Here is a 22855-nt window from a genome sequence, read left to right on the forward strand (position 1 = left end):
AGTGGAGTATTAATAAACATGTTTTATATTCTCTGGTTATATTGTTAATGGATACTTCAATGGACTGAATTAGAAGGCACTACAGTGCATATTGTTTTATCAAGGGCAAGCTTATTTTGCTTCATCTATGTAAAAACACGTTATTTTTTGAAAAGATAACTTATTATTTAAGGGTAAGAGTATTAGAATATTAAAAATTGATCACAGAAAGAGGGATGGATAGATGAATATGTAATAAATCAAGTATAGTAAAATTTCAATGGCAAAGTATAGGTGCTGGGTATACAGATGTTGACTGTAAATTTCTTTCGACTTTGCTGTATGATTAGCCATTTTAATATTAAAACATCGACAACAATAATCCTAAATTGTAAGCACTGTATCTTTACATACTTGTATACCAGTGCCACCATTTTGTAGCTAATTCCTTTTCTGTAAATGTGATTATTAAACCTTTAACACTGAAATATCTGGCACATGTATACATATGTAACTAACCTGCACATTGTACACATGTACCCTAAAACTTAAAGTATAATAATAATAAAATAAAATAAAAATTGAAATATCTGAAACAAAGTTTTAGGGGGCATGTTCATCCTGTACAACTTACTGAGAGATTTGTAATGCCCTATGGACCAGAGGTCTAGTCTGAAGTTTGAGGTTATTTTTAAAGCAAGAATAAGAATTCGTTGAGGATGGGAAGTTGGGTAGAAGGTCTTTGCGGCAGATGGAAGTATTGGGACGTAAGGTGGATAATATCCAGGCAGCCTTAAATTTTCTGCCACATATATCACTCAAGGAGAGTGGAAGAAATGGGGCCTTGGAGAGATTATGTCATGTGTGACCTTGCATGCTACACCAAGGAGGTGGGAATTTATCTTAAAGGTATTGAAGAATTTCAAACATGAGTATTGGGGTGACAGCATCAGCCTTCATGTCAGAAGATAACTCTGGCTGAGGAAGTGATGCTAGATGCAGAAAGACCAGTGAAGAAGTTACCGGAGTTTTCTAGGATACGAATAGTAATAGCATCATCATCAGCAGTTATAGTGACTATTCTTTATTAATTGCATTTTATGTACCTTACTCTCTGTATGGTAATCTCATTTAAGCCCTTTAGTCACCCTAAGAAGCAGAAAATTTTATGAGGAAACTGAGGCTAGAAGAGATTTAAAAATTTGCCAACGGTGACAAGATTCGAATCAGGTATGCTTGACTTCACAGTGATAAGGGCCTGAAACCATGGAGAATCATAGAGAAAAATCTGCTTTAAGACAGACTTAGGAGGTAAAATTTGCAGTATTTTGTGTCAGTGTAGACATATGCATAAAAGAGAGAAGTCTCACCAGAATCAGAAGTTTCTAGCTTAAATAATTGGGTAGATGGTGGTGCCATCTTCTGTAATAGAGAATAGAGGCAGTAGGGGATTTCAGTTTGGGACATGCTAATGTTCAAATGTCTGTGGCCATGAGTAAGACTCAAAATATTTGACAACTGCTTTAGCAAAAGCCCAACCAAATAGAGAAAACACTACTCGTACACCCTACCTGTGCTTATCAGCAGGTACCAGTCCTGTGGTCTAAATATAGAAGTTCACTGGGGAGTTGCAGATGTCAGTGTAGAATGGCCAAGAGGGGTACACAGGCAGCATATGCTTTGAGAGTCATCTGCTTATAGATACTAATTGGAGCCGTGGATGAAGATGAGATCACAGAAGAGATGTGGCATGGAAAGTGAAGAAGTGCTGAGGGTAGGATCTGGGGAGCAGCCATACTTATTATGGAAGAGGCTGAGGATGAATCATCAGGAAAGAGACTCAAATGTCCTATGGAGACAGGTCAGGTGAAAACCTGGGGAAGAGGGTGTTAGAGAACTAAAGGAGAAAATTACAAGGAGAAGCTGAGTCAGGCAATTTGGGAGGGGGTAGGCTATTGATTTTCTTAGTGAGAGCAGTTTGCCTGGCACGGTAGGAGTAATAGCCAGATAAATGGACTGAAAAGTGAGCTGTGGGTAAAGAAGGTGAGCTAGGCAGCTCTGCTACATTTTCTTTTCTTTTTTTAAGTTCTTTTCTATGATTAATTTTTATTTTAAGTTCCGTGGTACATGTGCAGGATGTGCAGGTTTGTTACATAGGTAAACGTGTGCCATGGTGGTTTGCTGCACCTATTAACCCATGACCTAGAGATATATATATATATATATATATATATATATATTTATTATTATACTTTAAGTTTTAGGGTCCATATGCACAACGTGAAGGTTAGTTACATATGTATACATGTGCCATGTTGGTGTGCTGCACCCAGTAACTCGTCATTTAACATTAGGTGTATCTCCAAATGCTATCCCTCCCCCCCGACCCCACAACAGGCCCTGGTGTGTGATGTTCCCCTTCCTGTGTCCATGTGTTCTCATTGTTCCATTCCCACCTATGAGTGAGAACATATGGTGTTTGGTTTTTTGTCCTTGCCATAGTTTGCTGAGAATGATGGTTTCCAGCTTCATCCATGTCCCTACAAAGGACATGAACTCATCCTTTTTTATGGCTGCATAGTATTCCATGGTGTATATGTGCCACATTTTCTCAATCCAGTCTATCATTGTTGGACATTTGGGTTGGTTCCAAGTCTTTGCTATTGCCCATCACCTAGATATTAAGCCCAGCATGCATTAGCTATTTTTCCCAATGCTCTCCCTCCCCTCGCCCCACCCCCCGACAGGCCTCAGTGTGTGTTGTTCCCCTCCATGAGTCCATGTGTTCTCATTGTTCAGCTCCCACTTTTAAGTGAGAACATGTGATATTTGCTTTTCGGTTCCTGTGTTAGTTTGCTGAGGATAATGGCTTCCAGCTCCTCAAAGATCTAGAACCAGAAATACCATTTGACCCAGCAATCCCATTACTGGTTATATACCCAAAGGAATATAAATCATTCTATTTTAAAGATACATGCACACGTATGTTCACTGCAGCACTATTCACAATAGCAAAGACATGGAATCAACCCAAATGCCCATCAGTGATAGACTGGATAAAGAAAATGTGGTACATATACACTGTGGAATACTATGCAGCCATAAAAAGGAATGAGATCATGTCCTTTGCAGGAACACATATGGAGCTGCGCTACACTTTCACAAAGTTTGGCCATCAGAAGAGGGAGAGAATTGACACTAGGTACAGGTGGAGGGGTGAAGGAGCAGCACCGGTAAGCTTGGACAATTGTTTGTTTGTTAAAATGAAGGGTACCAGAGTGGTAAGCTGACAGCAAAGGATCAGTAGGAAGGTGACTTAAAAAGTATAGAAGGAGGAGATTCTTGACAGAACAAGGCTCAGAGGAGACGGAATTTAGAACAGGGTATTAGCCTCATACTCTTGCACCTTCCATATCCTATAGTCACACAATAGCCAGAATAAGTTTTTTTTAAAGGAAAATAAGTCACAAATTTATTGGCTATTTTCCCAACTAGAATGCAAACTCCAATGAGGCGCGGTGGCTGACACCTGTAATCCCAGCACTTTGGGAGGCTGAGGTGGGCAGATCACTTGAGCCTAGGAGATTGAGACCAGCCTAGGCAACATGGTGAAACCCCATCTCTACAAAAAAAATACAAAAAATTAGCTGGACATGGTGGCACTTGCCTGTAGTCTCTGCTACTTGGGAGGCTGAGGTTGGGGGGATCACCCGAGCCCAGGAGGTGGAGGTTGCAGTGAGCTGTGATCATACCACTGCACTCCAGCCTAGGCAACAGAGTGAGACCCTGTCTCAAAAAAAAAAAAAAAAAAGACTGTAAACATATAAACTCCAGAGGGTGGGACCACTGTTAGCTGCGAGGGACCCGACTTGCCGAACCAGTCTAACATATTTCTAGTTACTCCTTTTCTCTTTTTTCGCCCCGTGAACAATTTAATATTTGGCTTCTTCCTTTTTATTTTTTTTAAATTTCTTCCTCCCTACTCATTCCCACCCCCAAACCAACCACAAAGCTAACCTCAGCTCTTTTCCAAATTATCCCTTTTGCTTGCTATGAACACAAGTTTGAACCTCAGCTCTGTTGGTGATAATTTTGCCCATAAGAAGCTTCTGGCAAAAATAAAACAAAATAAGTCTTTAGGCCTCATTCTTTAGGAGGTTTTGCTGGCTTAAATTGTTTTTGCTTTTTAATGATATTTTAATTAGTGTTTCACCAAGTGTGGTTCTCAATCAGCAACAATAGTATCCCCTGGGAATTTGATAGAAATGCAAATTATCAGGCCCCTCTCATAACTAAGTGATTACACTTTGTGGAGTCTCTTCATGTAAATGTCTTCAGTGGCAAAAGCCAATGAAGAAAATCTCTGTATATAGTTTTTTTTTGGTTTGTTTGTTTTTGTTTGTTTGTTTTTTAATGGTTCTCAGGGTTTGGTCTCTAGACCAATGTCGTCAAAATCAACTGGAAATTTGTGAGCAATGCGAATTCTCAGGTCCTACCCTATCTGTAACTGAATGTAAAACTCTAGGCGTGGGACCATTCAATCTGTATTTCTACAAGTCCTCTAGTAGCTCTGATGCATGTTCAAGTCGGCCCTAAAGTGTTGGATTTATAACCTATAACTGTTTCTTTCTAGAAAACAACTATGTCGGGGGAAAAATAAAAAGAAAGTTTTCTATTAATTAAAAACGTAGAATTCAAGAGCTAAAGGAATCTCAGGACAATGATTAGCAAAGATAAATATACAAAGGAATATAAAGTAAAAATGCAACTGAAAATGGCTGAAGAGAACGTGGACTAACACATAATGTTTGAAACAGAGTATACTATTTAAAAGCTACATATGTGCTAAATCTCAGAATTCTTCTTTCCATGTGCTAGTTTGAGAGGCAATTTATTTCTGGCACAACTGCCATATGCATTTATACTAATGTGAAAGACTTCTTGTAATGAGAAGGTAATACACTGCATTTAGTAAACTAGTTTTCAATGTGAGAAAAATGCCTACATGAAAATGTTGCCCTTTAAAAATCTTCCCTTGACTATTCCCGTTTATATTCTTGATAGCAGAATAGCTTTGGGAAATGTTCTGAATAGAATCCAAAGCTACTCTAAAGATAGGCTGACAAGGTTGTCACCATACAGTTCCTATGTACCATGAATCTTAGAATCAAGAACGTTTGAATCAAGACATTTCTCAGAGCCAATCTGAGATATGTGTATATTTATATGTATCTATTTGAGACAACTCTCAGGGAACAAGACATCAAAAACAAATTGATCAAAAGGTTATACACTCAAATGAATGTTGCATTTTAACGCAGTGAGTAATGGTACAATTTAGGAACTAAACTCTTTTTGAAACTGCCTTTCAAGACAGTTTGCAATTACAAAAGAAATGTTCATGGGTATCTACTTTTTTTATTTGAAAAATTGATTGCATCTAGGTTTACCATTCATGCATTTTGTTCAACGTAAAAATATTTTAGACTGACAAAAAATAAATTCTACTTTCAAAATATAAAAATTTGATACCTTTAAAGATGTTAAAAAAGAAAAAGACACAGAATAGTAACAACAACGTAGGAATAATTGTATAGGCTCCTAAGGTGACCACTAAGAATTCTAACTTACAGGTATTAAGTTTTTTATTTAAAAAAATCAGTTGTTCGAAGGAAACACAATTTCAATTAGACAGGAGGAGTATGTTCAAGAGACCTATTGTACAACATGGATACTATAGTTAACAGCAATGTATTATATACTTGATACTTGCTAAGAGTATACTCTAAGTGTTCTCACCACAAATAAAGTGTATGTGAGGTAATGCATATGATAATTGGCTTGATTTAGCCATTCCACAATGTATGGGTATATCAAAACATCATGTTGTACACCATGAATATATACAACCTTTATCAATTTAAACAAGATAATTAAAAATCAGTTGTATTACTTAAGTTGCTTGTTAAAATATGTATCTGTTACTGTAATCAATACAAATAATTATGAAGCAGTTCATGCATGCTGGCAAAGCCAGTCAAGCCATTCGTAAGTGCCTCTCGTTGGCAGTGAATGTATTTTTTTTTCCTTGGCCTCCTAAGGCCCTTATGACTTTTTCCGGGTCAGCTTTGTTAACTCCTCTCACTTAGCTCCATTCTCAATGGTCAGCGAGGCTTGGGATTAGTCATTTTCACTTTTCTTGGTACATGGACCTCTCTCCCCCCGTACTCTCAGTATTTCAATTATCATTTGACTGTAGATAAGCTCCCAAATCTTTATTTCAGCTTAATATTCTATCCTGAATTTCAGACTCACACAGCCAACTGCCCAAGAATATTCCCTGAACTTGTCCGCCTTTTGGATATTCCCTAAATAGGACATGTCCTAAATCAGTGTTCTCAAAGCCTGGCCCCTCACCAGCGGCATCAAAATCATGGAAGAACTTTGTAGAAATGCAAATTATCTGTGCCCTCCCCAGACCTCCCCAATTAGAAGCTTAAGGGTAAAACGGTCATCTGCATATTAACAAGTTTTCCAGGAGATTCCAGTGGAGCTAAAGTTTGAGAACCACTGTCCTATATCATGCCCAGCATTTACTCTGTGTATTTATAATGTTTTTAAAAAATTTCCATATTTTATGGATGCTTGAACATCTTGAGGTCCTTGGAAGGCCAGGGAGAGACTGCCCCTCCCAGGGCTAGCTAATTCCTAAAGATAGCAAATGACTTGTAAACTTGCTCCCTTGTGGATTTGTTGGATTGCTTTTCGTTATACAAACCAACTAATCCAAAGTCCGTATCCCCAACTACCTTCTTCATCTAACTGTTGTTACACCAAACCAATATTTCCCCCACCCTAACTTTTTCCCCTCACCCTAGGGCTTGGTACCAGACAACCAGAGACCACTTTCACAGCCAGGAAATTTTGGAAATTATTTGAACTATCCAGTCCTAAACTTGCTCAGACTTGCCTATTCTACCTCACTCATTTCTTTTCCTTGGAAACCACAATAAAGGGTTTGGGCTGTGCTTTCCTTTTCTGCCTGCTGACCGACTCTGGAACTTTTTTCCTGCATGGCTTTGCATGGCGTAGTATGTACTCTTCCCTTGAGAACTGTGAGTAATCAAACTTCTTTTAATGGAATTGATCTCTCTATATTGTCATTCAGTCATTTCTGTAAAGCAAATCCCTGTGCAACTAAAATACCCTGCCCCTCCCAACATAATCTAAGTCTTGGGTTCCCTACTTCGGTGAAGGTTTCTAGCTGTCCAAAAAGTAGAAACTTTACTTTTTCCTTTTGTATATTAATCCATTACTAGATAGCAAAGTCTATGTTTTTTTTTTTTAACTTGGAATCTATTAACCTCTTTCCCCCACTTATACCAATACTCCAGTTTAAGCCACCAGTGTGTTCAACTGGGCTTCAATAACTTAACGAAGGATATTTTTGCCTCAGTTTATGCCCTTCATTTCAATCCAATTTACCTTTTTAAATGAAGTCACTCCTCTGCTTAACACAGAACCTTTAGTGGTTTTTGCCATTGTCATGCAAGTAAAAAAAAAAAAAAATCTGACCCTTACTAACTTTCTAGCTTCATCTCTCCCAATTCAAACTCTAGGTTTACCAAGCAGCAATCCTCTCAAAATCACTTTCCCATGACTTCAGACTTGTGCACAGTATGTTGCCTGGCTTAGAGAATACTCCTCATGTTTCCTTCCCCCTACCTGACCAACCCATCTCTTAGGTCTCCATTTAGATGTCAGGAGGAGCCTTTCTTCATGCCTTCAGGCTCAGCTATTCTATCATTCCAGGTTCTATCCTATCCCATTTCCTGCTATCTCCCTGACTTATTGGGGGTCCTATTTCTGTCAAAATCAGCAAAGGAAAGCGGGTAGGGGTTAGGGGGAGAAGGAACTAGGGGTGAGAAGGAAGACAATATGCATCAGGATAAAGGAATGAGCTGCTGGCATTCTTAGTTGAAACTCTGAAGGCATTTTCCATGAGTGTAAACGCTATAATCACTTTCACAAATCACCTTCAAAAATACTGCCATGTTTGACCTCTTATTTAGTTGACATTGTTATCTAGATTGACATTTATTGACCCATTTTGTTTTACTTAGTCTCATTGTAAGCAACGATATCTTAAAATCAACTGTTTATAGTACCGGCTATATTTGCCTAAAACACATTAAATAGATTAAATTAAATTCACATAATTAGAATTTTATGAGAGTGAGAAATTACTTAATGGGTACAATGCATCTTATTAAGGTGATGGATACCCTAAAAGGCCTGACGTGACCATTACACAATCTATGCATGTAACAAAATTATACTTGTACCTCATAAATTTATATAAATAAAATAAATAAACTCAATGCCTCCCAAAATAAATACATAATTGTCAAAGTTTGTAAAAGTATCAAGCCATGTGCCATGTAATAATATTCCATTTTCATTCTTCCAGTGGGAAGTAAACAATAAGGGAAAAATTATAGATGACAGATAATGTATATAGGTATGTCATAAATTGAATTAGCCTAGGAAATTAATTATAATTTATATTTCTCCCTGTGGCAAATGTATTTCAAATACCACACATCTTAATTGTAAACTAAGTAAAAAAAAAGACTACTTATAATCTAGAAGGCCCTTGATAATTGAAATACACTTAGCAATGAACAATCGAGTTTATTTTGCTGATTCACAATTCACAAGTAATCTTAAGGTCAGTTTTCTGATTGCTCATTCGTAGTTGTTTTCCAAAGTGTTGATAATCTAATTTTGTTTGTGCTCTAAATGATTCTTCCAATGCAAAAAGGTCCCAGCTGCTTTGCAAAGGTAGGTAGGTTTGCCTAAAAATCAAGAACGACATCACCCACAAGACATTTTCTTGTTAAGTTGCGAAGTAACTTTTAGTATATTTTCAGACTAGTGTTTTCCTAGACTAGTGTACCCCATGCATGATCTGAATCAGACTTGCTTTTACTCTTCCATTAAAAACAAGACTTTCATTCTAGATATGAATTTTAGTCTGATATCTTATTCTTAAAGACTACTTTCTTATCACAAAGTTCTCACATCACCAATATCCAAACCAAGACATTTAAGGCAACATTCTCAGGGGTGATAAATGACTACAGTTTTTGCGCTTTTAAAATAGGCTTGGGAAATGACCTGTAATTTGCATTATGTGCATCATAAACTTCTAATTGCTCTTACAGAGTGTTCTGTAAAAAAGAATATCCACCATTCTTTAAAAATACTATGGCATTAAGACTGAAGCCCTGAGAGATATTAAGATAGACTATTTAAACTCTGTAGACTACATTTGGGAATGCTTCCAAGGTTAGCAGTGAAGAGTGACTCATCAGTGAAGGGCTGGAAGTCCTTTTCCTTTTGGTTTAATGTGGATCTCTCAAACTACTTTCTAATATGGTAACCACTAGAAACATATGGCTACTGAGCACTTGAAATGTGGCTGATCTGAACTGAGTTGCGCTGTAAGAGTAAAACTTACCAGATTTTAAATACTTAACGGAAAAAATCTAATTAATAACTTTTGTAACAATTACATGTTAAAATGACAATGTTTTGGGTATATTGGGTTATATACAACATACTGTTGAAATTAATTTCACTTCTTTATTTTTATTTTTTCAGTGTGCCTACTAGAGAAATTTAAATTACATATGTGGCTCACATTTTATTTCTACTGGGCAGAGCTGCTGTAGTAAAATGAAGAGAACAAGAATAGCCCCACAGATATCTTAGTTTTCATTGTTACAAGCCAACAATTTATTAGACAATTTTCTCTGACTTGAAATGACACAAAAATCTCAGAGAGATCCTGTGGTGTGAGTGTTTGGAGTCAGAGGCCTATTTTTCATGGACCATTGTTCTGGTTTAGTTTAACAAATCTACTATAGTGTAACATAGTATAAACTATTTTTGCATTTTTGTTCATTTACAAGTTTATTAAAGTCAGCAAGATGAGCATTTTTGTGATTGATGTATGATGCAATAAATTGCATTGCCAATTTAGAAATGTAATAATCTGAATTTTTAATCATCAAGTTTATGCATAATATATTTTTGAGAGAAAATAAACACAAGCAAAGAATCAATAGCATTTCCCCAGCCCCCAATTCCCGGGGGAGAGTCTCTCTCATTATATTTAATTTCCTCTTTGAATTAACTCATTTTAAAAGACAGTAAAATAGGCTCAAATTTTTTAATTGTATTTCTGATTTTTTTCTGAAGTTAAGAGCAAAGTAGACTGAGTAAATTGACAGATGGTAATGATTTTGCACACCATTTATTTCAGGACTAACGGCAATTTCTACTAAAGTAGTTCCTCCTAAGGAGTTTATCTCAACCAGTGAATTTCCATTCAGCCTTTAACACTTGACTCAAATGCCACCTCCTCCTCTAAAAAGCCTTGCCTGGTCCTATTGGGCAGTTATCCACTGCATATTCTCCTAGAGCATTATGCCTTATATATATTTCTCTTATTAAATTTCTCCTCGCTGTCCCAAACTAGAGTGTGTGCTTCCTGACAACATGGCTGAAGTCAACCTGAGTCTTACTAATCTCTGTATTATCAATGACTAGTCCAGTGCCCAACATATAATAGACATCCAAAATGTGCATATATTCCAGGTTTCTCAATGAGATGGTATTAATATTGCCAAATATTAGGTATAGTGTACTTGACAGTATGTCTAGTTAAAACATACATATATTCTACATATATGTAGTTTAAATTTCTCTAGTAGGCACAGTTTAAAAAAAAGTAAAAATAAATGTATACATATATTCTACATATATATTCTATATATATATATATAGGACATAGAAATAATTTAATGAGGAATTTGATGATGGCCAATTTTCAATGATTTAATAACCAAGTCAATTTTTAATTAGAGACAATTTATAAGTAAAAATTGACCTTTAAAAGTGTCTCACACACACACACACAAAGATATAATGGAATAATAAAAGACCTTCTAGTCACCAAATTAAATATTTGTCTTCTAAATGCAATCACTTCGATTACGTTTTCTGAAAGGATTACCCAAGGCTCTTTTTTTGCTACAATTATTTAATTATACTCATGGTTTTGACTCATTTGTAAATGCCCATCTGAGGTTTTATTAATCCTGCTCATTACTATATGTTGACCCAGTCTATTGTGATCTCATCTCTAAGGCTTTATGAGCACAGCCTGATATTCATGAAATTTTCCAGGGGTTTGTAAAAATTTCTGGGTGATCATATTATTAAAGGTAGTTATGTCTATTCTCGAAAATAAACATATCTTTTCATTACAATGCCAAATACATGATCGTGGGAGGGATCAAAGAAGTGTGTACATGATTTAGCTGCTCAACTGGTTTAATTACTCAACACTTTTAGCTATGAAGAGAGTTTAGACCATTATAATAGTCCTAGATTTTTTATTCTTATAATTTATAGCCATATTTAGAGCATTGGTTACTCATGTTGAAATATATAAAGGGTTGAAGAAGTTATAAAGGATCATATTTCTCCAGATTTTACTCCAGATGATCTTCAGAGTAAGTCAATTTGTAAACCGCATATAGAAAATCTAAAAGTGGAAATTTTTATTGCCTCCATATTACAGAGGAGAAAATGGTGGCACACAGTTTAAGTAGTTTGCCAGGGTCATAAAGGTAGCTGGTAAAGACTTGGAGGGGGTTTAAACCCAAGCTCTCTAGCTATAGAATCTTCCAACTGGATACTAGACAAAACAAAAGTTCCCAGAGCTTCGCTGCACATTAGATTGAGCTGAGTAGTTGGTAAGAATTATGATGCCCAAGTCCCACAGAACACCAATAAAATAAAACTCTCAGGAAATCTTTTGAAAACCAAAGTTTCAAAAGAATGAAACTTTACTCAATTGATGCTCAAAGTGTATTTTGTTAAGATGTACTTGAAAATGTCATTTGAGCCTCTCTTATCTGATTGTTTACAGAGCAAAAAGAAAAAAAATAGCTAACTTCTGATAAAACCCAAAAACTATGAAGAATTCCACATGCCTCATCATAAAAGTAGCTTTTTCCTCGACTTTATAGATTTTATTTGATTTTAAATTTCAGTCCACATTTTCATGTGTATTTGGCCCTCAAACCAAGCATGTAATTTAAAAAATTGTTAACTCATACTTTTTCTTATGTAATTAGAGTTAAAAATCATTGTTAAAGTGAAAAAATAAAACGTTTGTCTATATAATGAATACTATTATAAAGCATATTAAATGTTAAATAAAATCCTAAATAATATACTAATATAAGCTCTTATAAAGTTCAAATAATTAAACAATATTTATATTATCAACATTTCATATGATACACTAAATAATTAAAAGCTCTTCCACCATGCAAAAATGACTAAATGATTTTTTAATTTCTAAAGCTTTTTGAGATTACTGTGAAAGGGGACATAGTTTCAGGAAAGGTGAGTAAACACTATATTAGACTAGCATTTCTCAATTTTTATACTACTGACATTTTGGCCTAAATAATTCCTTGTGGAGGGCTATCCTATGCATTGTAGGATATTTTATACCATATCTGGCCTCTACCCACTAGACTTCAGTTGTATCTCCAATCCAGTAATAATAATTAAAAATGTCTCCAGATATTGCTAAATGTCCACTTGGTGGAGGTAAAAATATCCCCCGCCCCCCATTTTGAGAACCATTGCAATAGACAAATTAGCTCAGAGTTATGTCATCTCTAAACAACTTAGCATAAACAAACTAGAGAAGCCCTTTCGACTTCTGGTCTGAAGAATTCTGCGTGTCTATAATACAAGTTTAATTGATATGTACATAAGTTATTATCAGCTGATATAACAATTTGTGATGCTTTCTGAATCATCAAAAAAATGTTGTTTGAATGCTTAAGATGCTTAATGTGTTTTGTAATACAGTATACTAAAAACCTTGGAAATCATTAATTAACTGAAGCCATATAATTTTGATAGTTTGGTTACTGGGCACTTTAATCTAATCTGTAAATCTTCCAATAGATTTCCAAACTCAGAATTTTCATCCTGCTCTGATTGGTTAATCTTTGGTGGGATTTACCATTTATCCATTGCATTATAATTATTTGCTTTGCCTTATCATATAAAGACAAAATTGGGTGTGGAATAGTTGCCCATACTTTCCAGGGCATATCATTGAGACCCACACTCAGTAGGTTATTATGTTCTTTAATGGTTTACACATTGAAGGGAAGTTTCACCTTTCCTGAAACTATACCCCCTTTCACAGTAATCTCAAAAAGCCTTAGAAATTAAAACTTTATTTAGTCATTTTTGCACGGTGGAAGAGTTTTTAATTATTTAATGTGTTTATCGTATTATAAAACATTGATCATATAAATATTGTTTAATTATTTGTACTTTATAATAGCTTACATTAGTATATTAGGATTTTTATAACATTTAATATGCTTTATAATAGTATTTGTTATATAGACAAATGATTCAAATATTTGCCTCATTGTTAAAAGCTCACTTAAATGTTTTGACATAAGCTCACATAATTTGAAAATATTAAGAATTTGAAGCTATAGAATTTGAAAACATTAATGCATTGAATTCCATATGGAAGAAAGTCTGTTTAGTTGAGGGACTTCAATATGCTTCCATTTTCCACTTCTGAAGATCTGTTTCAGCTCATGGTAAATATTACATCTTTACCCTCGCTCCCCAAATGCTTCAGATGGATTAAGCACCATTCTTTTTGCGTGGGGGAGCTGGAGAGAGAAATAGATGAATATCTTCCACACCCTTGATTCCATCCTAACAAGTACCAATAAATAGCAACTTCTCACCTCCTCTATAGAGGTTGTCTTCAATTAAAAATACACTAGAGAGATTATAACCATAGAAAGGACATTGAGTAGTGCTTTCGGCTAATTGGCAGTACATTCCTTCCAAAATTTCAGAGGTACCTCAATTTAATGACTCCCCTGAATAAAGTAATTGGTTGAAATTTACTTTGCAGTTCTTAATATAACTTTGGGCCCATCGTTAGCAAGAACTCTAAAAAGCAAAAACAAAAACAAAACTGGGGTCAGTATATATTTAAATGAAGCACAAGGAAAAAAGGTATTTCACTTTCAAAGGACCTATGCTGTTTTTTTTTTGAAGATTGCAACTCATCTATTTTATAATATAATGACAATAATATTGCCTCTGAGTTAACTGTGTAATAATTCACTTTGGGTACTGCAATAATTGAGCAAACAGAAGCTGGTACCAGAGGCATTCCTTTCTTTTATTTAGTGTAATATTTTTTCATAATTTAATGAGAAACATTTCAAAAGCAACGTTTTTATCCTTTCATGTTAAATTAATTTACAATGCTATAAGCTATAATAAAATGAGAGAAACCATCAGCAAAAAGCAAAAGTTAATAAAGACAGATATTCTTAAAGTTTCAAGGACTGAAAAAAGCTCAAATCACAAAAGTATTTGGTTTCTCCTTTTTTTGTGGCTTGGTTCAATTTGGCATAATTTGTTCTCAATTATTTTGTACTTACAGCTAGCATAACATAATATTGATGAAGGAGAAAAGATGCATTACTGAAAGTAAACATACATAATTAAAATCACCTAAGAAACAACAAAACTTTGCGATGTACTTTAGTAAACTACTCTAAGATTTATACAAAGAAGGCTATGATGTAATTTAACATGTACTGGTATAAACTTCTTTGGGCAAAATTCAAAATTTCAAGCAATGATGAATAAAGCATAAGGAAAGTTCATGTTATTGGAATGGAGTTCTCTGTTTAAGCATATTATGGACACTCCAATTTGACAGATACTACTCTGATACAGCTTAATAAATTTGTATTCAGCTGCTGAAACACTAACGAGAATTGAGAAGACCTGGGCTGTTGGACCTTTGAAGTCCAGAGATTTCAACTCTCAGAACCTGGTTTTCATCTTTCATTGATAGAATTGGACAACCTCAAGAAGAGAGTAGTTTCACTTGGAGTGATGGTGCTGGGCTGCTCATGAGGATTCTGCAGGTTAAATGCAGTAAAGCACTATAGTACGGTATCAGGTTATTTGCTATCCATAGACTAGATAATAGCAAAAGTCCTTGCAAATTTCAAAGTCCTATGACTCAGTGAGAACATTTATTATTTAGCCAGCAAGTAAGCACATAGCCCACTATTCAGCATGTGTCTGTACATATAACATCCTAGAGCCCTACTACTCAAAGTGTGCGCCAGAGACTGACAGCAGCAGCATCACCCGGGACCTACTGAATCAGCATCTCTGGGGTTGGGGCTAAGTAATCTATGTTTCAACAAGCTCTCCAGGCAATTGCTATGCATACTAAGAGAAGCACTGATTCAGAGCATTGTGAGAACATAGAAGATATTCTAGGCTTTGCCTCAAGAACTTTAGTTTTGGATAAAATAGATGTAAAACAACTTAGCAAAATCTTTCATAATGAAGTAATATCTGTAGGGCATTCATTCAACAAATATTGAGAACCTACTATTTGTTAGGCATTGTGTTAGTGGCTGGGGTTATAATAGTTCTGCTTTTGTGACGCTTACAATCTAGTGAAGTATACCCAAATAAACAAATATATAAATTTTAAAAATACGGTTTTTAAAAAATGCTATGCAGGAAATAATAATGGTGCTATGAAAACGAAGAACAGAAATGGCTTTGAGGGGTGGAGAGTGATACATTTAACTTTATTTTAAATTTTTAATAATAATATGTTAAGATTTAGTTAGTTGATAAATCAGCAAATACCAACTGCATGCATGCTCTGCACCCAGATAAGCATCTTGTGGAATATAAGAGTATGCCCTGCAGGAGTTTATAATCAGTTGGAAAGATGAGATTTAATCACCAACTATAATCAGTATGGTGTCCTCAGTAGACCACTTTAGAATGGCCCTTTGTTGAAATTCTCTCCTCTCTGCTTCTTACTTAATAAGCTTTTCTGGTTTTCCAATTCCTGGTTTTCTAATTCACTGTGCAAGACAAATTTTAAAAAGAGAAATCAATGTTGGCTGAAACTAATGCAGAATGTTCTGTGGAAGAAGAATTCAAGATGGGTCTTGAAGCAGTAGTAGAACGTATAAAGGTGAAGATAAGGAAGTCATTTTAAGAATACCACTATTTTGTTAGTATTAATAATAACTCCAATCATTTTATTTCTAATAACTGGTACTGTCATGAAAGATGATCTGTTAATACCACATATCAGAAGGGTTTTAGTTCAGCCCCAGACATGATACATTGTGTTTATAAGTTTTCTTTCATTACTTTGGCCAACAACGTCTTTTGATTTTAACCTTCCTTTCAATGACTAAGGGGGACTCTAATAAGTATCTAGGTAGAATTGTCAAAGAAGATGAGTCAGTATTTACATATTGACTGTTATAAGCACTACACAAATGGTTGTTACATAACATAATTGAAATGAAATTAGAGTTACCTATGCAAATATATGTGTGTGTATCTTATTTTTTTTTTAATTGAGAGAGAGAGGGTCTCATTCTGTCACCTAGACTGGAGTACAGTAGCATAGTCACAGCTCACTGCAGCCTTGCAGCCTTGACCTCCCAGGCTCAAGCAATCCTCCTGCCTCAGCGTCCTGAGTAGCTGGGATTACAGAGGTGTTCCACCACATCCAACTATTTTTTAAAAAATTTTTTGGTAGAGACGGAGTCTTGCTATGGTTCCCAGACTGGTCTCGAACTCCTGGGCTCAAGCGATTCTCCTGCCTTAGCCTCCCAAATTGCTGGGATTACAGTCGTGAGCCACCTTGCCTGGCTGTGTGTATATCTTTTAATGTTAAACTTTTACAGTAGAAATACTCACTATTTGCTTTTCAATTGCTTGCTTTGAAGAGCACAATGCTTTACTGAACAGAGATCAAAAACCCACCTAGTTAAACAGGAAATAAGACTAATAAAAACATTTAATGGTCTTATTTAACAACTATAGAATAAAACTGAAAACAGTACAGTGAAATAAAGAAAATTCCTTTGTACCAATGTCACTGCATGATATCGGTACTAAACAAATTGTTCTCAGGAGCTACAAGTCATATTCAGGTGGTCAGAAATTTTACCTTACACAATGAGAAATGTAGTATCTGAAATATCTGCAACTAGTTAGGTTTAAGAAAAGAAAACTCTTACCATTGGGGGAAAATAAATCCTTTTAAAAATAGGATTGAACTGTCAATAAAGCTGTTTATAATAAATTCTTATAAAGTTTAACATGAAAGGACTGTAAAAACAGATGTTATTCAAAAGAAAATCACATCTGATTTTTATTGCTACAGCCTCTCACTGACTTTTGTCTCATTTTTCATGGAGGCTTTTAAGTTTTAACAAAACACAAAATTGAAGAGCTTTTTAAAATAACAGATTTATGCGATGTATAGAAAGATTTTCTGGAGTTATAAAATCCTGATCACCAGATATACTTAGGAAATGATTAAGAAGGCTGAATGGCAAACATAGATTCTAGAAATGTAATTATCATTTTCTCTCTTCTTTTAATTATTAAAAATCTTGCATTTAAGGTCTGAAGTTTGCCAGACTAATCCAAATTTACTAGTGAGAGGCATCCTTGAATTCTCCTTAATCTGTTTAGTTACTTAAAATGTTTAAGACTTTCTAATCAAGAGAAGCCTACAGTCTCGAAGGCATAATGTTCTCTCCGAAACCAATTTAACTTTAGGTTATTTAATTGGAACTCCAAAGAATTAGAAGTTCATTCTATTTCCTTGGCATTCTTCACAGCACCTGGCACAGTGTTAAGTACATATTAGATGCTCAATAAATATTTTTGAAGGAGTGAACATTGCTTAAGAGGGAAATAAGAGGAACTATTAAGATAGAAGATATTTAAATTCCTAAAATTATTTCTTCCCTATTCATGGAGAAGATATGATTAGAAAGACAATTGTATATAGTTTTAATAAAATCTATTTATTTTGGTTTTGTTTAATGCAATTCCACAAGCTTTTACTGAGTTTGCACTATCTTGACACTGAAATGCTGAAGACATTTTAAAAATTACAGAATCACTCAAGAAGCTTAAAGTTTAGTGGTGTGTTAATTTGCAGATGATTTCATTCTGCTTTTAACTTGTTTAAGGACAATGATCTCTGTTTAATGCCATACTGAAAGTACTATGTGTTCATAATAAACAATTTCTGAATGATCTTATGAACTCATTAGTATGTCTCATGTGGTTTATTGCTTTAAAATCTCATAATCAACTATGGTCATTTTTTTCTGCACTAGAATGTAGGTCACTGAGCTCAAATTTATTTCTTATTTTTTTTTGATAGGGTCTCACTCTGTCACCCAGGCTGGAGTGCAGTTGTGCCATTATGGCTCACTGCAGCCTCGACTTCCTGGGTTCAGGTGATCCTTCCACCTCAGGCTCCCGAGTAGCTGGGACTACAGGCACATGCCACCATGCGCAGGTACTCTTTGCATTTTTTGTAGAGATGGGGTTTCACCATGTTGCCCAGGCTGATCTCAAACTCCTGGACTCAAGTGATCTGCCTGCCTCAGCTTCCCAAATCCTTGGGATTACAGGCATGAGCCATCGCACCCCAAGTGTATTTCTATACCTTACAAAGTACCTTACACAGTAACTAACCAGCAAATGGCAGATACTCCAGTCATAGATGAATGGATATGAATCTACTGTTGAATACTAATAGAAATTGTAATGGCATAGTTACATTTCTGAACCAATTCTAGGGGTTATACATTCAAAGAAGGAGTATTATTATTAGGTCCCTAAAATTGTTAGTAAAATAGACCTCTTACTATATTTATCTGGATTCTTATATCATGCAAGAAAATATCAATAAACAAGCATGCTAACTATGGTTTTTTTTTTTGGTATCCCTCCAGATCCAGATCCATTTTCCCTTCTTTTTCCACCTTCCAGGGGGCTGACTTGGATTACATCATTGGACTCCTATGCCCTATGGTTTTCTGTTTGGGTTTGACCAAGGAGAGGACTAGCAAACCACTGCAGAGAAGGGAGAGTCTTGGGTCAGAGTATTGATTCCCTTCACCTCTTTTTCCCTGAGTATCATTTCGAGGCAAATTCTGTCCTTAAGAGAAAGCCACTGTTCCTCCCAAGGCATTAAAATCTGCATGATCTGTTTTTTTTTTTTTTTCTGGGCTCTGAGAAACCTCTCTCCCCAACAATGGCTTCAGGTCTAGGAGAGGTGACAGCTCTGCTGCTGCTAGTCCTAGAGTCTTGTGCTATCTTGTGAGATTTCCCTATACCCTGCCCAATCCTGAGTATGTAGTGCCTTGTAAATAAAGACTCCTCAACTTACCCTAATTTGAATGTGCCATCTGTTTCTTGTTGGGACTCTGACTGACTGAGATATCAACACAAATACAATCATGAAACAGGACACAAATTCAGCACTTCACAGAGTTATTGCGGTACTATGTTAATGGGCATGAAAGTTATCAGTAAACTGTAAGTGCCATACCGATGTTGATTGCTATCATTTAGCACAAACTATGAAAAGTTCAGACTATGTCCATACACAGGTGTCTCAACACAAAACCAGTTGACATGGTCTAACTTGATACAGGATTGATGTGGCTGTACTGTAACAGTTGTCCAATAATCATGTTGTAAATAAGTTTTTAATATATTAACAGCATATTATATTGATACATATGTAATCACAGTGTTATCAGACTTATCCAGTGTTAATATGGCTGACCATAGACAAGGTCTCAATATTCCATTATCCGCCAGTCTGTTCCAGATCGTGGGCCACTTGTACATGTTCCTGGTTCGGAATCAATTAAGAGACTAGCTCGTGAAGAGACGGGAAGCATAACCTTTTTCTGAGTTATAAGTATAAAGTCAGCCCTGCATTCTTTTACCCTGATTGGGGCTGAGCTACATTACAAATCTCCTTTGTCTCTTCAAGCTTAGGGGAGCTTGCAGGAAATTTTCTGTTAAGAATTTCTGTTTTTATGAAAAACAATGATACTGAGACACAGAGTGTATGCTATGAAAAAAATAAATACTTTTAGGGTAAAAAAGGAAAAAGGTGGTATTAAAATAAATTTTCCCAAATACCGCTCCTTATATAATATTTCGTTAGTGACATCTACACAACCAGCATATTTTGGGAAGCAATTAAACACCTCACATGGACAAAAATCATATCGGTTTCTTACTATTTGGGCTGGCAGTACCTTATAAAAAGAAAAAAGCATCAAAGCACTGTAGTATGATATTTTTGAGGATGTTTTTCCTATAAAAATCTTCAAATGAGCTGCAAATGGACCCAAACAGACTTATTTTAATATACTCTAGGACCATATATAATAAAAGGTCCTATACTATTTTATAGAAATGGCTTCTGTTGCCTTAGATGAGGTTTACACATAAACCTTTTAACTTTTAGTGCTGCTTGTTTCACTTCTGGTGGCTTCTTTTTACAACAATGCCCTGCCAAGCAGTTAATACTACTTCATAAAGGAAGACGCCACTCCTTGACCTTCACGTTTATGACCCATAATGCAATGTGCTTCCATCATCTCTATCTTTTCTAGATATCACCCTTCCTTGGAAATGCAGACAAGTGTTTCGTTTATTTGTTCTTGTTTTGTTTGAGGTCAATTCACTGGCTCCTTTCTCCAGTTTTTTTTTTTTTTTAAACACCTTTAAAGCTTCTAATACATCTGCTAGCCAAAACAGTCATTTTCATTACATGCTTGTGGCTGGTCAAAAAGAACAGTTGTATAATTTTTATTTTCTTACCCAGACCACAAACAGGTTATAACAAGTACATGGCCCTAAAATTTTGGCTGTTCCCTTAAAATTTAGTTCAAAAGCCAACATGAGTAGTCAGATGGAATGACTGTCACATGGAAGAGCTACCAAGCAGATAATAAGTTTAGAACTCTTAATTGAAAATTAACACACCTACATTTGTATTCCCAAATTGAAGAAAACGGCTGTTTTGGCTACTGCTATAATAAGATGCTGCATATTCCACATGCTGAATCTGGAAAGGGGAGCAATTCAGTCCTATCTGATGGTTGTTCCTAAGCTTTAGTAAAACTTCAAAGATGAGGGTAGGAAATTCCGTCATCGTCAGAGAGATCCTGCTTTCTCTTCCTTGGGTTGAAAAGTTAGTAAATATTAGCCTTCCATTTTAACTAACTCGTTGAGCTTGTCTCCAATAGAAGATTGAATTATTGGCCTCAATCCTTTCACATCCCTAGTAGTATTATACATTCACACTCCTGCCATGGCCTCATATAGGTGGAAAGTATTTTCCTACCCCTTGACTTTGGGCTTGGCCACAAGACATGTTTTGTCTAATGGGCTATAAACAAATGTGACAAGAGGAGAGATTTTGAAAAGTGTTGTTTGTGCTTCTGTCATTGCCTTGTGCTACTCTGTCATACCTCGAGTAGCTGATGTCCCTTCAGCTTGAGTCTCAGAAGAAAATATGTGGTATAGACCCGAACAGAACCGACGGCCTAGAGATAAGCACACCTAAACCGTTTCCAGCCATGATTGGCCAAACCCTACCAAACTGCAGATCCATGAATAAATCAATATTGTTGTTATTAGCCACTGAATTAAATTTTTTTGGTTGTTTATTGTGCAGCAAAATGGACTGATATGAACTGAAATGTGGTTTATAATCAATACAATCCAGTAAAGTTCTACTAAATGTATGTCTATCAAGCAAAAGAAAAAAACAGATGATTAGAAAGTTGTCAAATTCTTCTAACAAAGTTCATATACATACCAGGTACCAGAATGAGTTATCAATAATTGCCTAGGGGTAAGGGTTAGAAATAAAAAAAGTCAAGTTGAACCCACTAGGTCGTATTTCCAGGTTTTCAAGCAGACTGTTCTGGTTTGCAATATTTGAAAAGAGTCTGCTGTGATATGCTAATGACTGTGAATTCTGTGGTCTTTGGAATAGTTCCAAAATGCTAAGCTCAAGTTTAAAACAAAATTGGATTCTCAAATATCTTTCTTGCTCAGAAAGGATTTAAGTCCTTTTGTACAGAAAGGAACAAACAAGTGATAAGGTACCTTTTGGGATTTCTATTACTTATGTTTCCGGAGTGGTAAAACTGGATCTCTCTTGTTTTCAGTCATATCTACAGGTTCCCTCCTATGGATGATCCTTCCTGGTGGCTTCTGTTTACAACAATGCCATGCCAAGCAGTTAACACTACTTCGTAAAGGAAGACTCCACTCCTTGACCTTCACATTCTTGACCCATAATGCAATGTGCTTCCACAATCTCTATCATTTCCAGACATCACCCTTCCTGGGAAATGCTGACAAGTACGGACTGTGCTAAAGGGTGGAGGCTGTGTTTCACCTCCTGCCACCAACAGCTTATTTGAGGAGAGTTTAAGAAAGAAGATTTTACCAGAAAAGTTTCAATTTCATGTGCCTCTTTATATGCTTTTTCTGCTTCTTATGTAGTCTCCAAATTTGAATGACAGTCTTCCTAACTAGTAACCTTGGAGGAATATAGGAGACCAAGTGAGGAAGCTATCAAATAATTTCTCAACATCAACATTATTGAAACATAGTAACTCATTGTTTTACATTGGAGGCTAAATAGAATGATATGTTTTAAAATGGCTATCTCCATGGGCTTATTTTTTTTTTCTCATCTGATAAGTGGATTCAATGATTTCCAAGATTTTGTTTTCAACTCTGTGATTCTATGGTCTCTGGATACTGTAGTTCCAACCTTCAAGAGAAGAGCACATCTAATTAAAGTTCAAGACAGCGCCAAAAG

General features: G+C 35.6%; 1 protein-coding gene across 1 annotated transcript in view; it reads right to left on the reverse strand.

Moving 5' to 3' along the window:
• The window catches only part of DMD (dystrophin), a 2218635-nt gene that overhangs the window by 464258 nt on the left and 1731522 nt on the right, over window positions 1–22855 (reverse strand). The window lies entirely within an intron of this gene.

Source organism: Pan paniscus, chromosome X, assembly GCF_029289425.2.
Source record: "Pan paniscus chromosome X, NHGRI_mPanPan1-v2.0_pri, whole genome shotgun sequence".
In the NCBI taxonomy this organism is placed as follows: domain Eukaryota; kingdom Metazoa; phylum Chordata; class Mammalia; order Primates; family Hominidae; genus Pan; species Pan paniscus.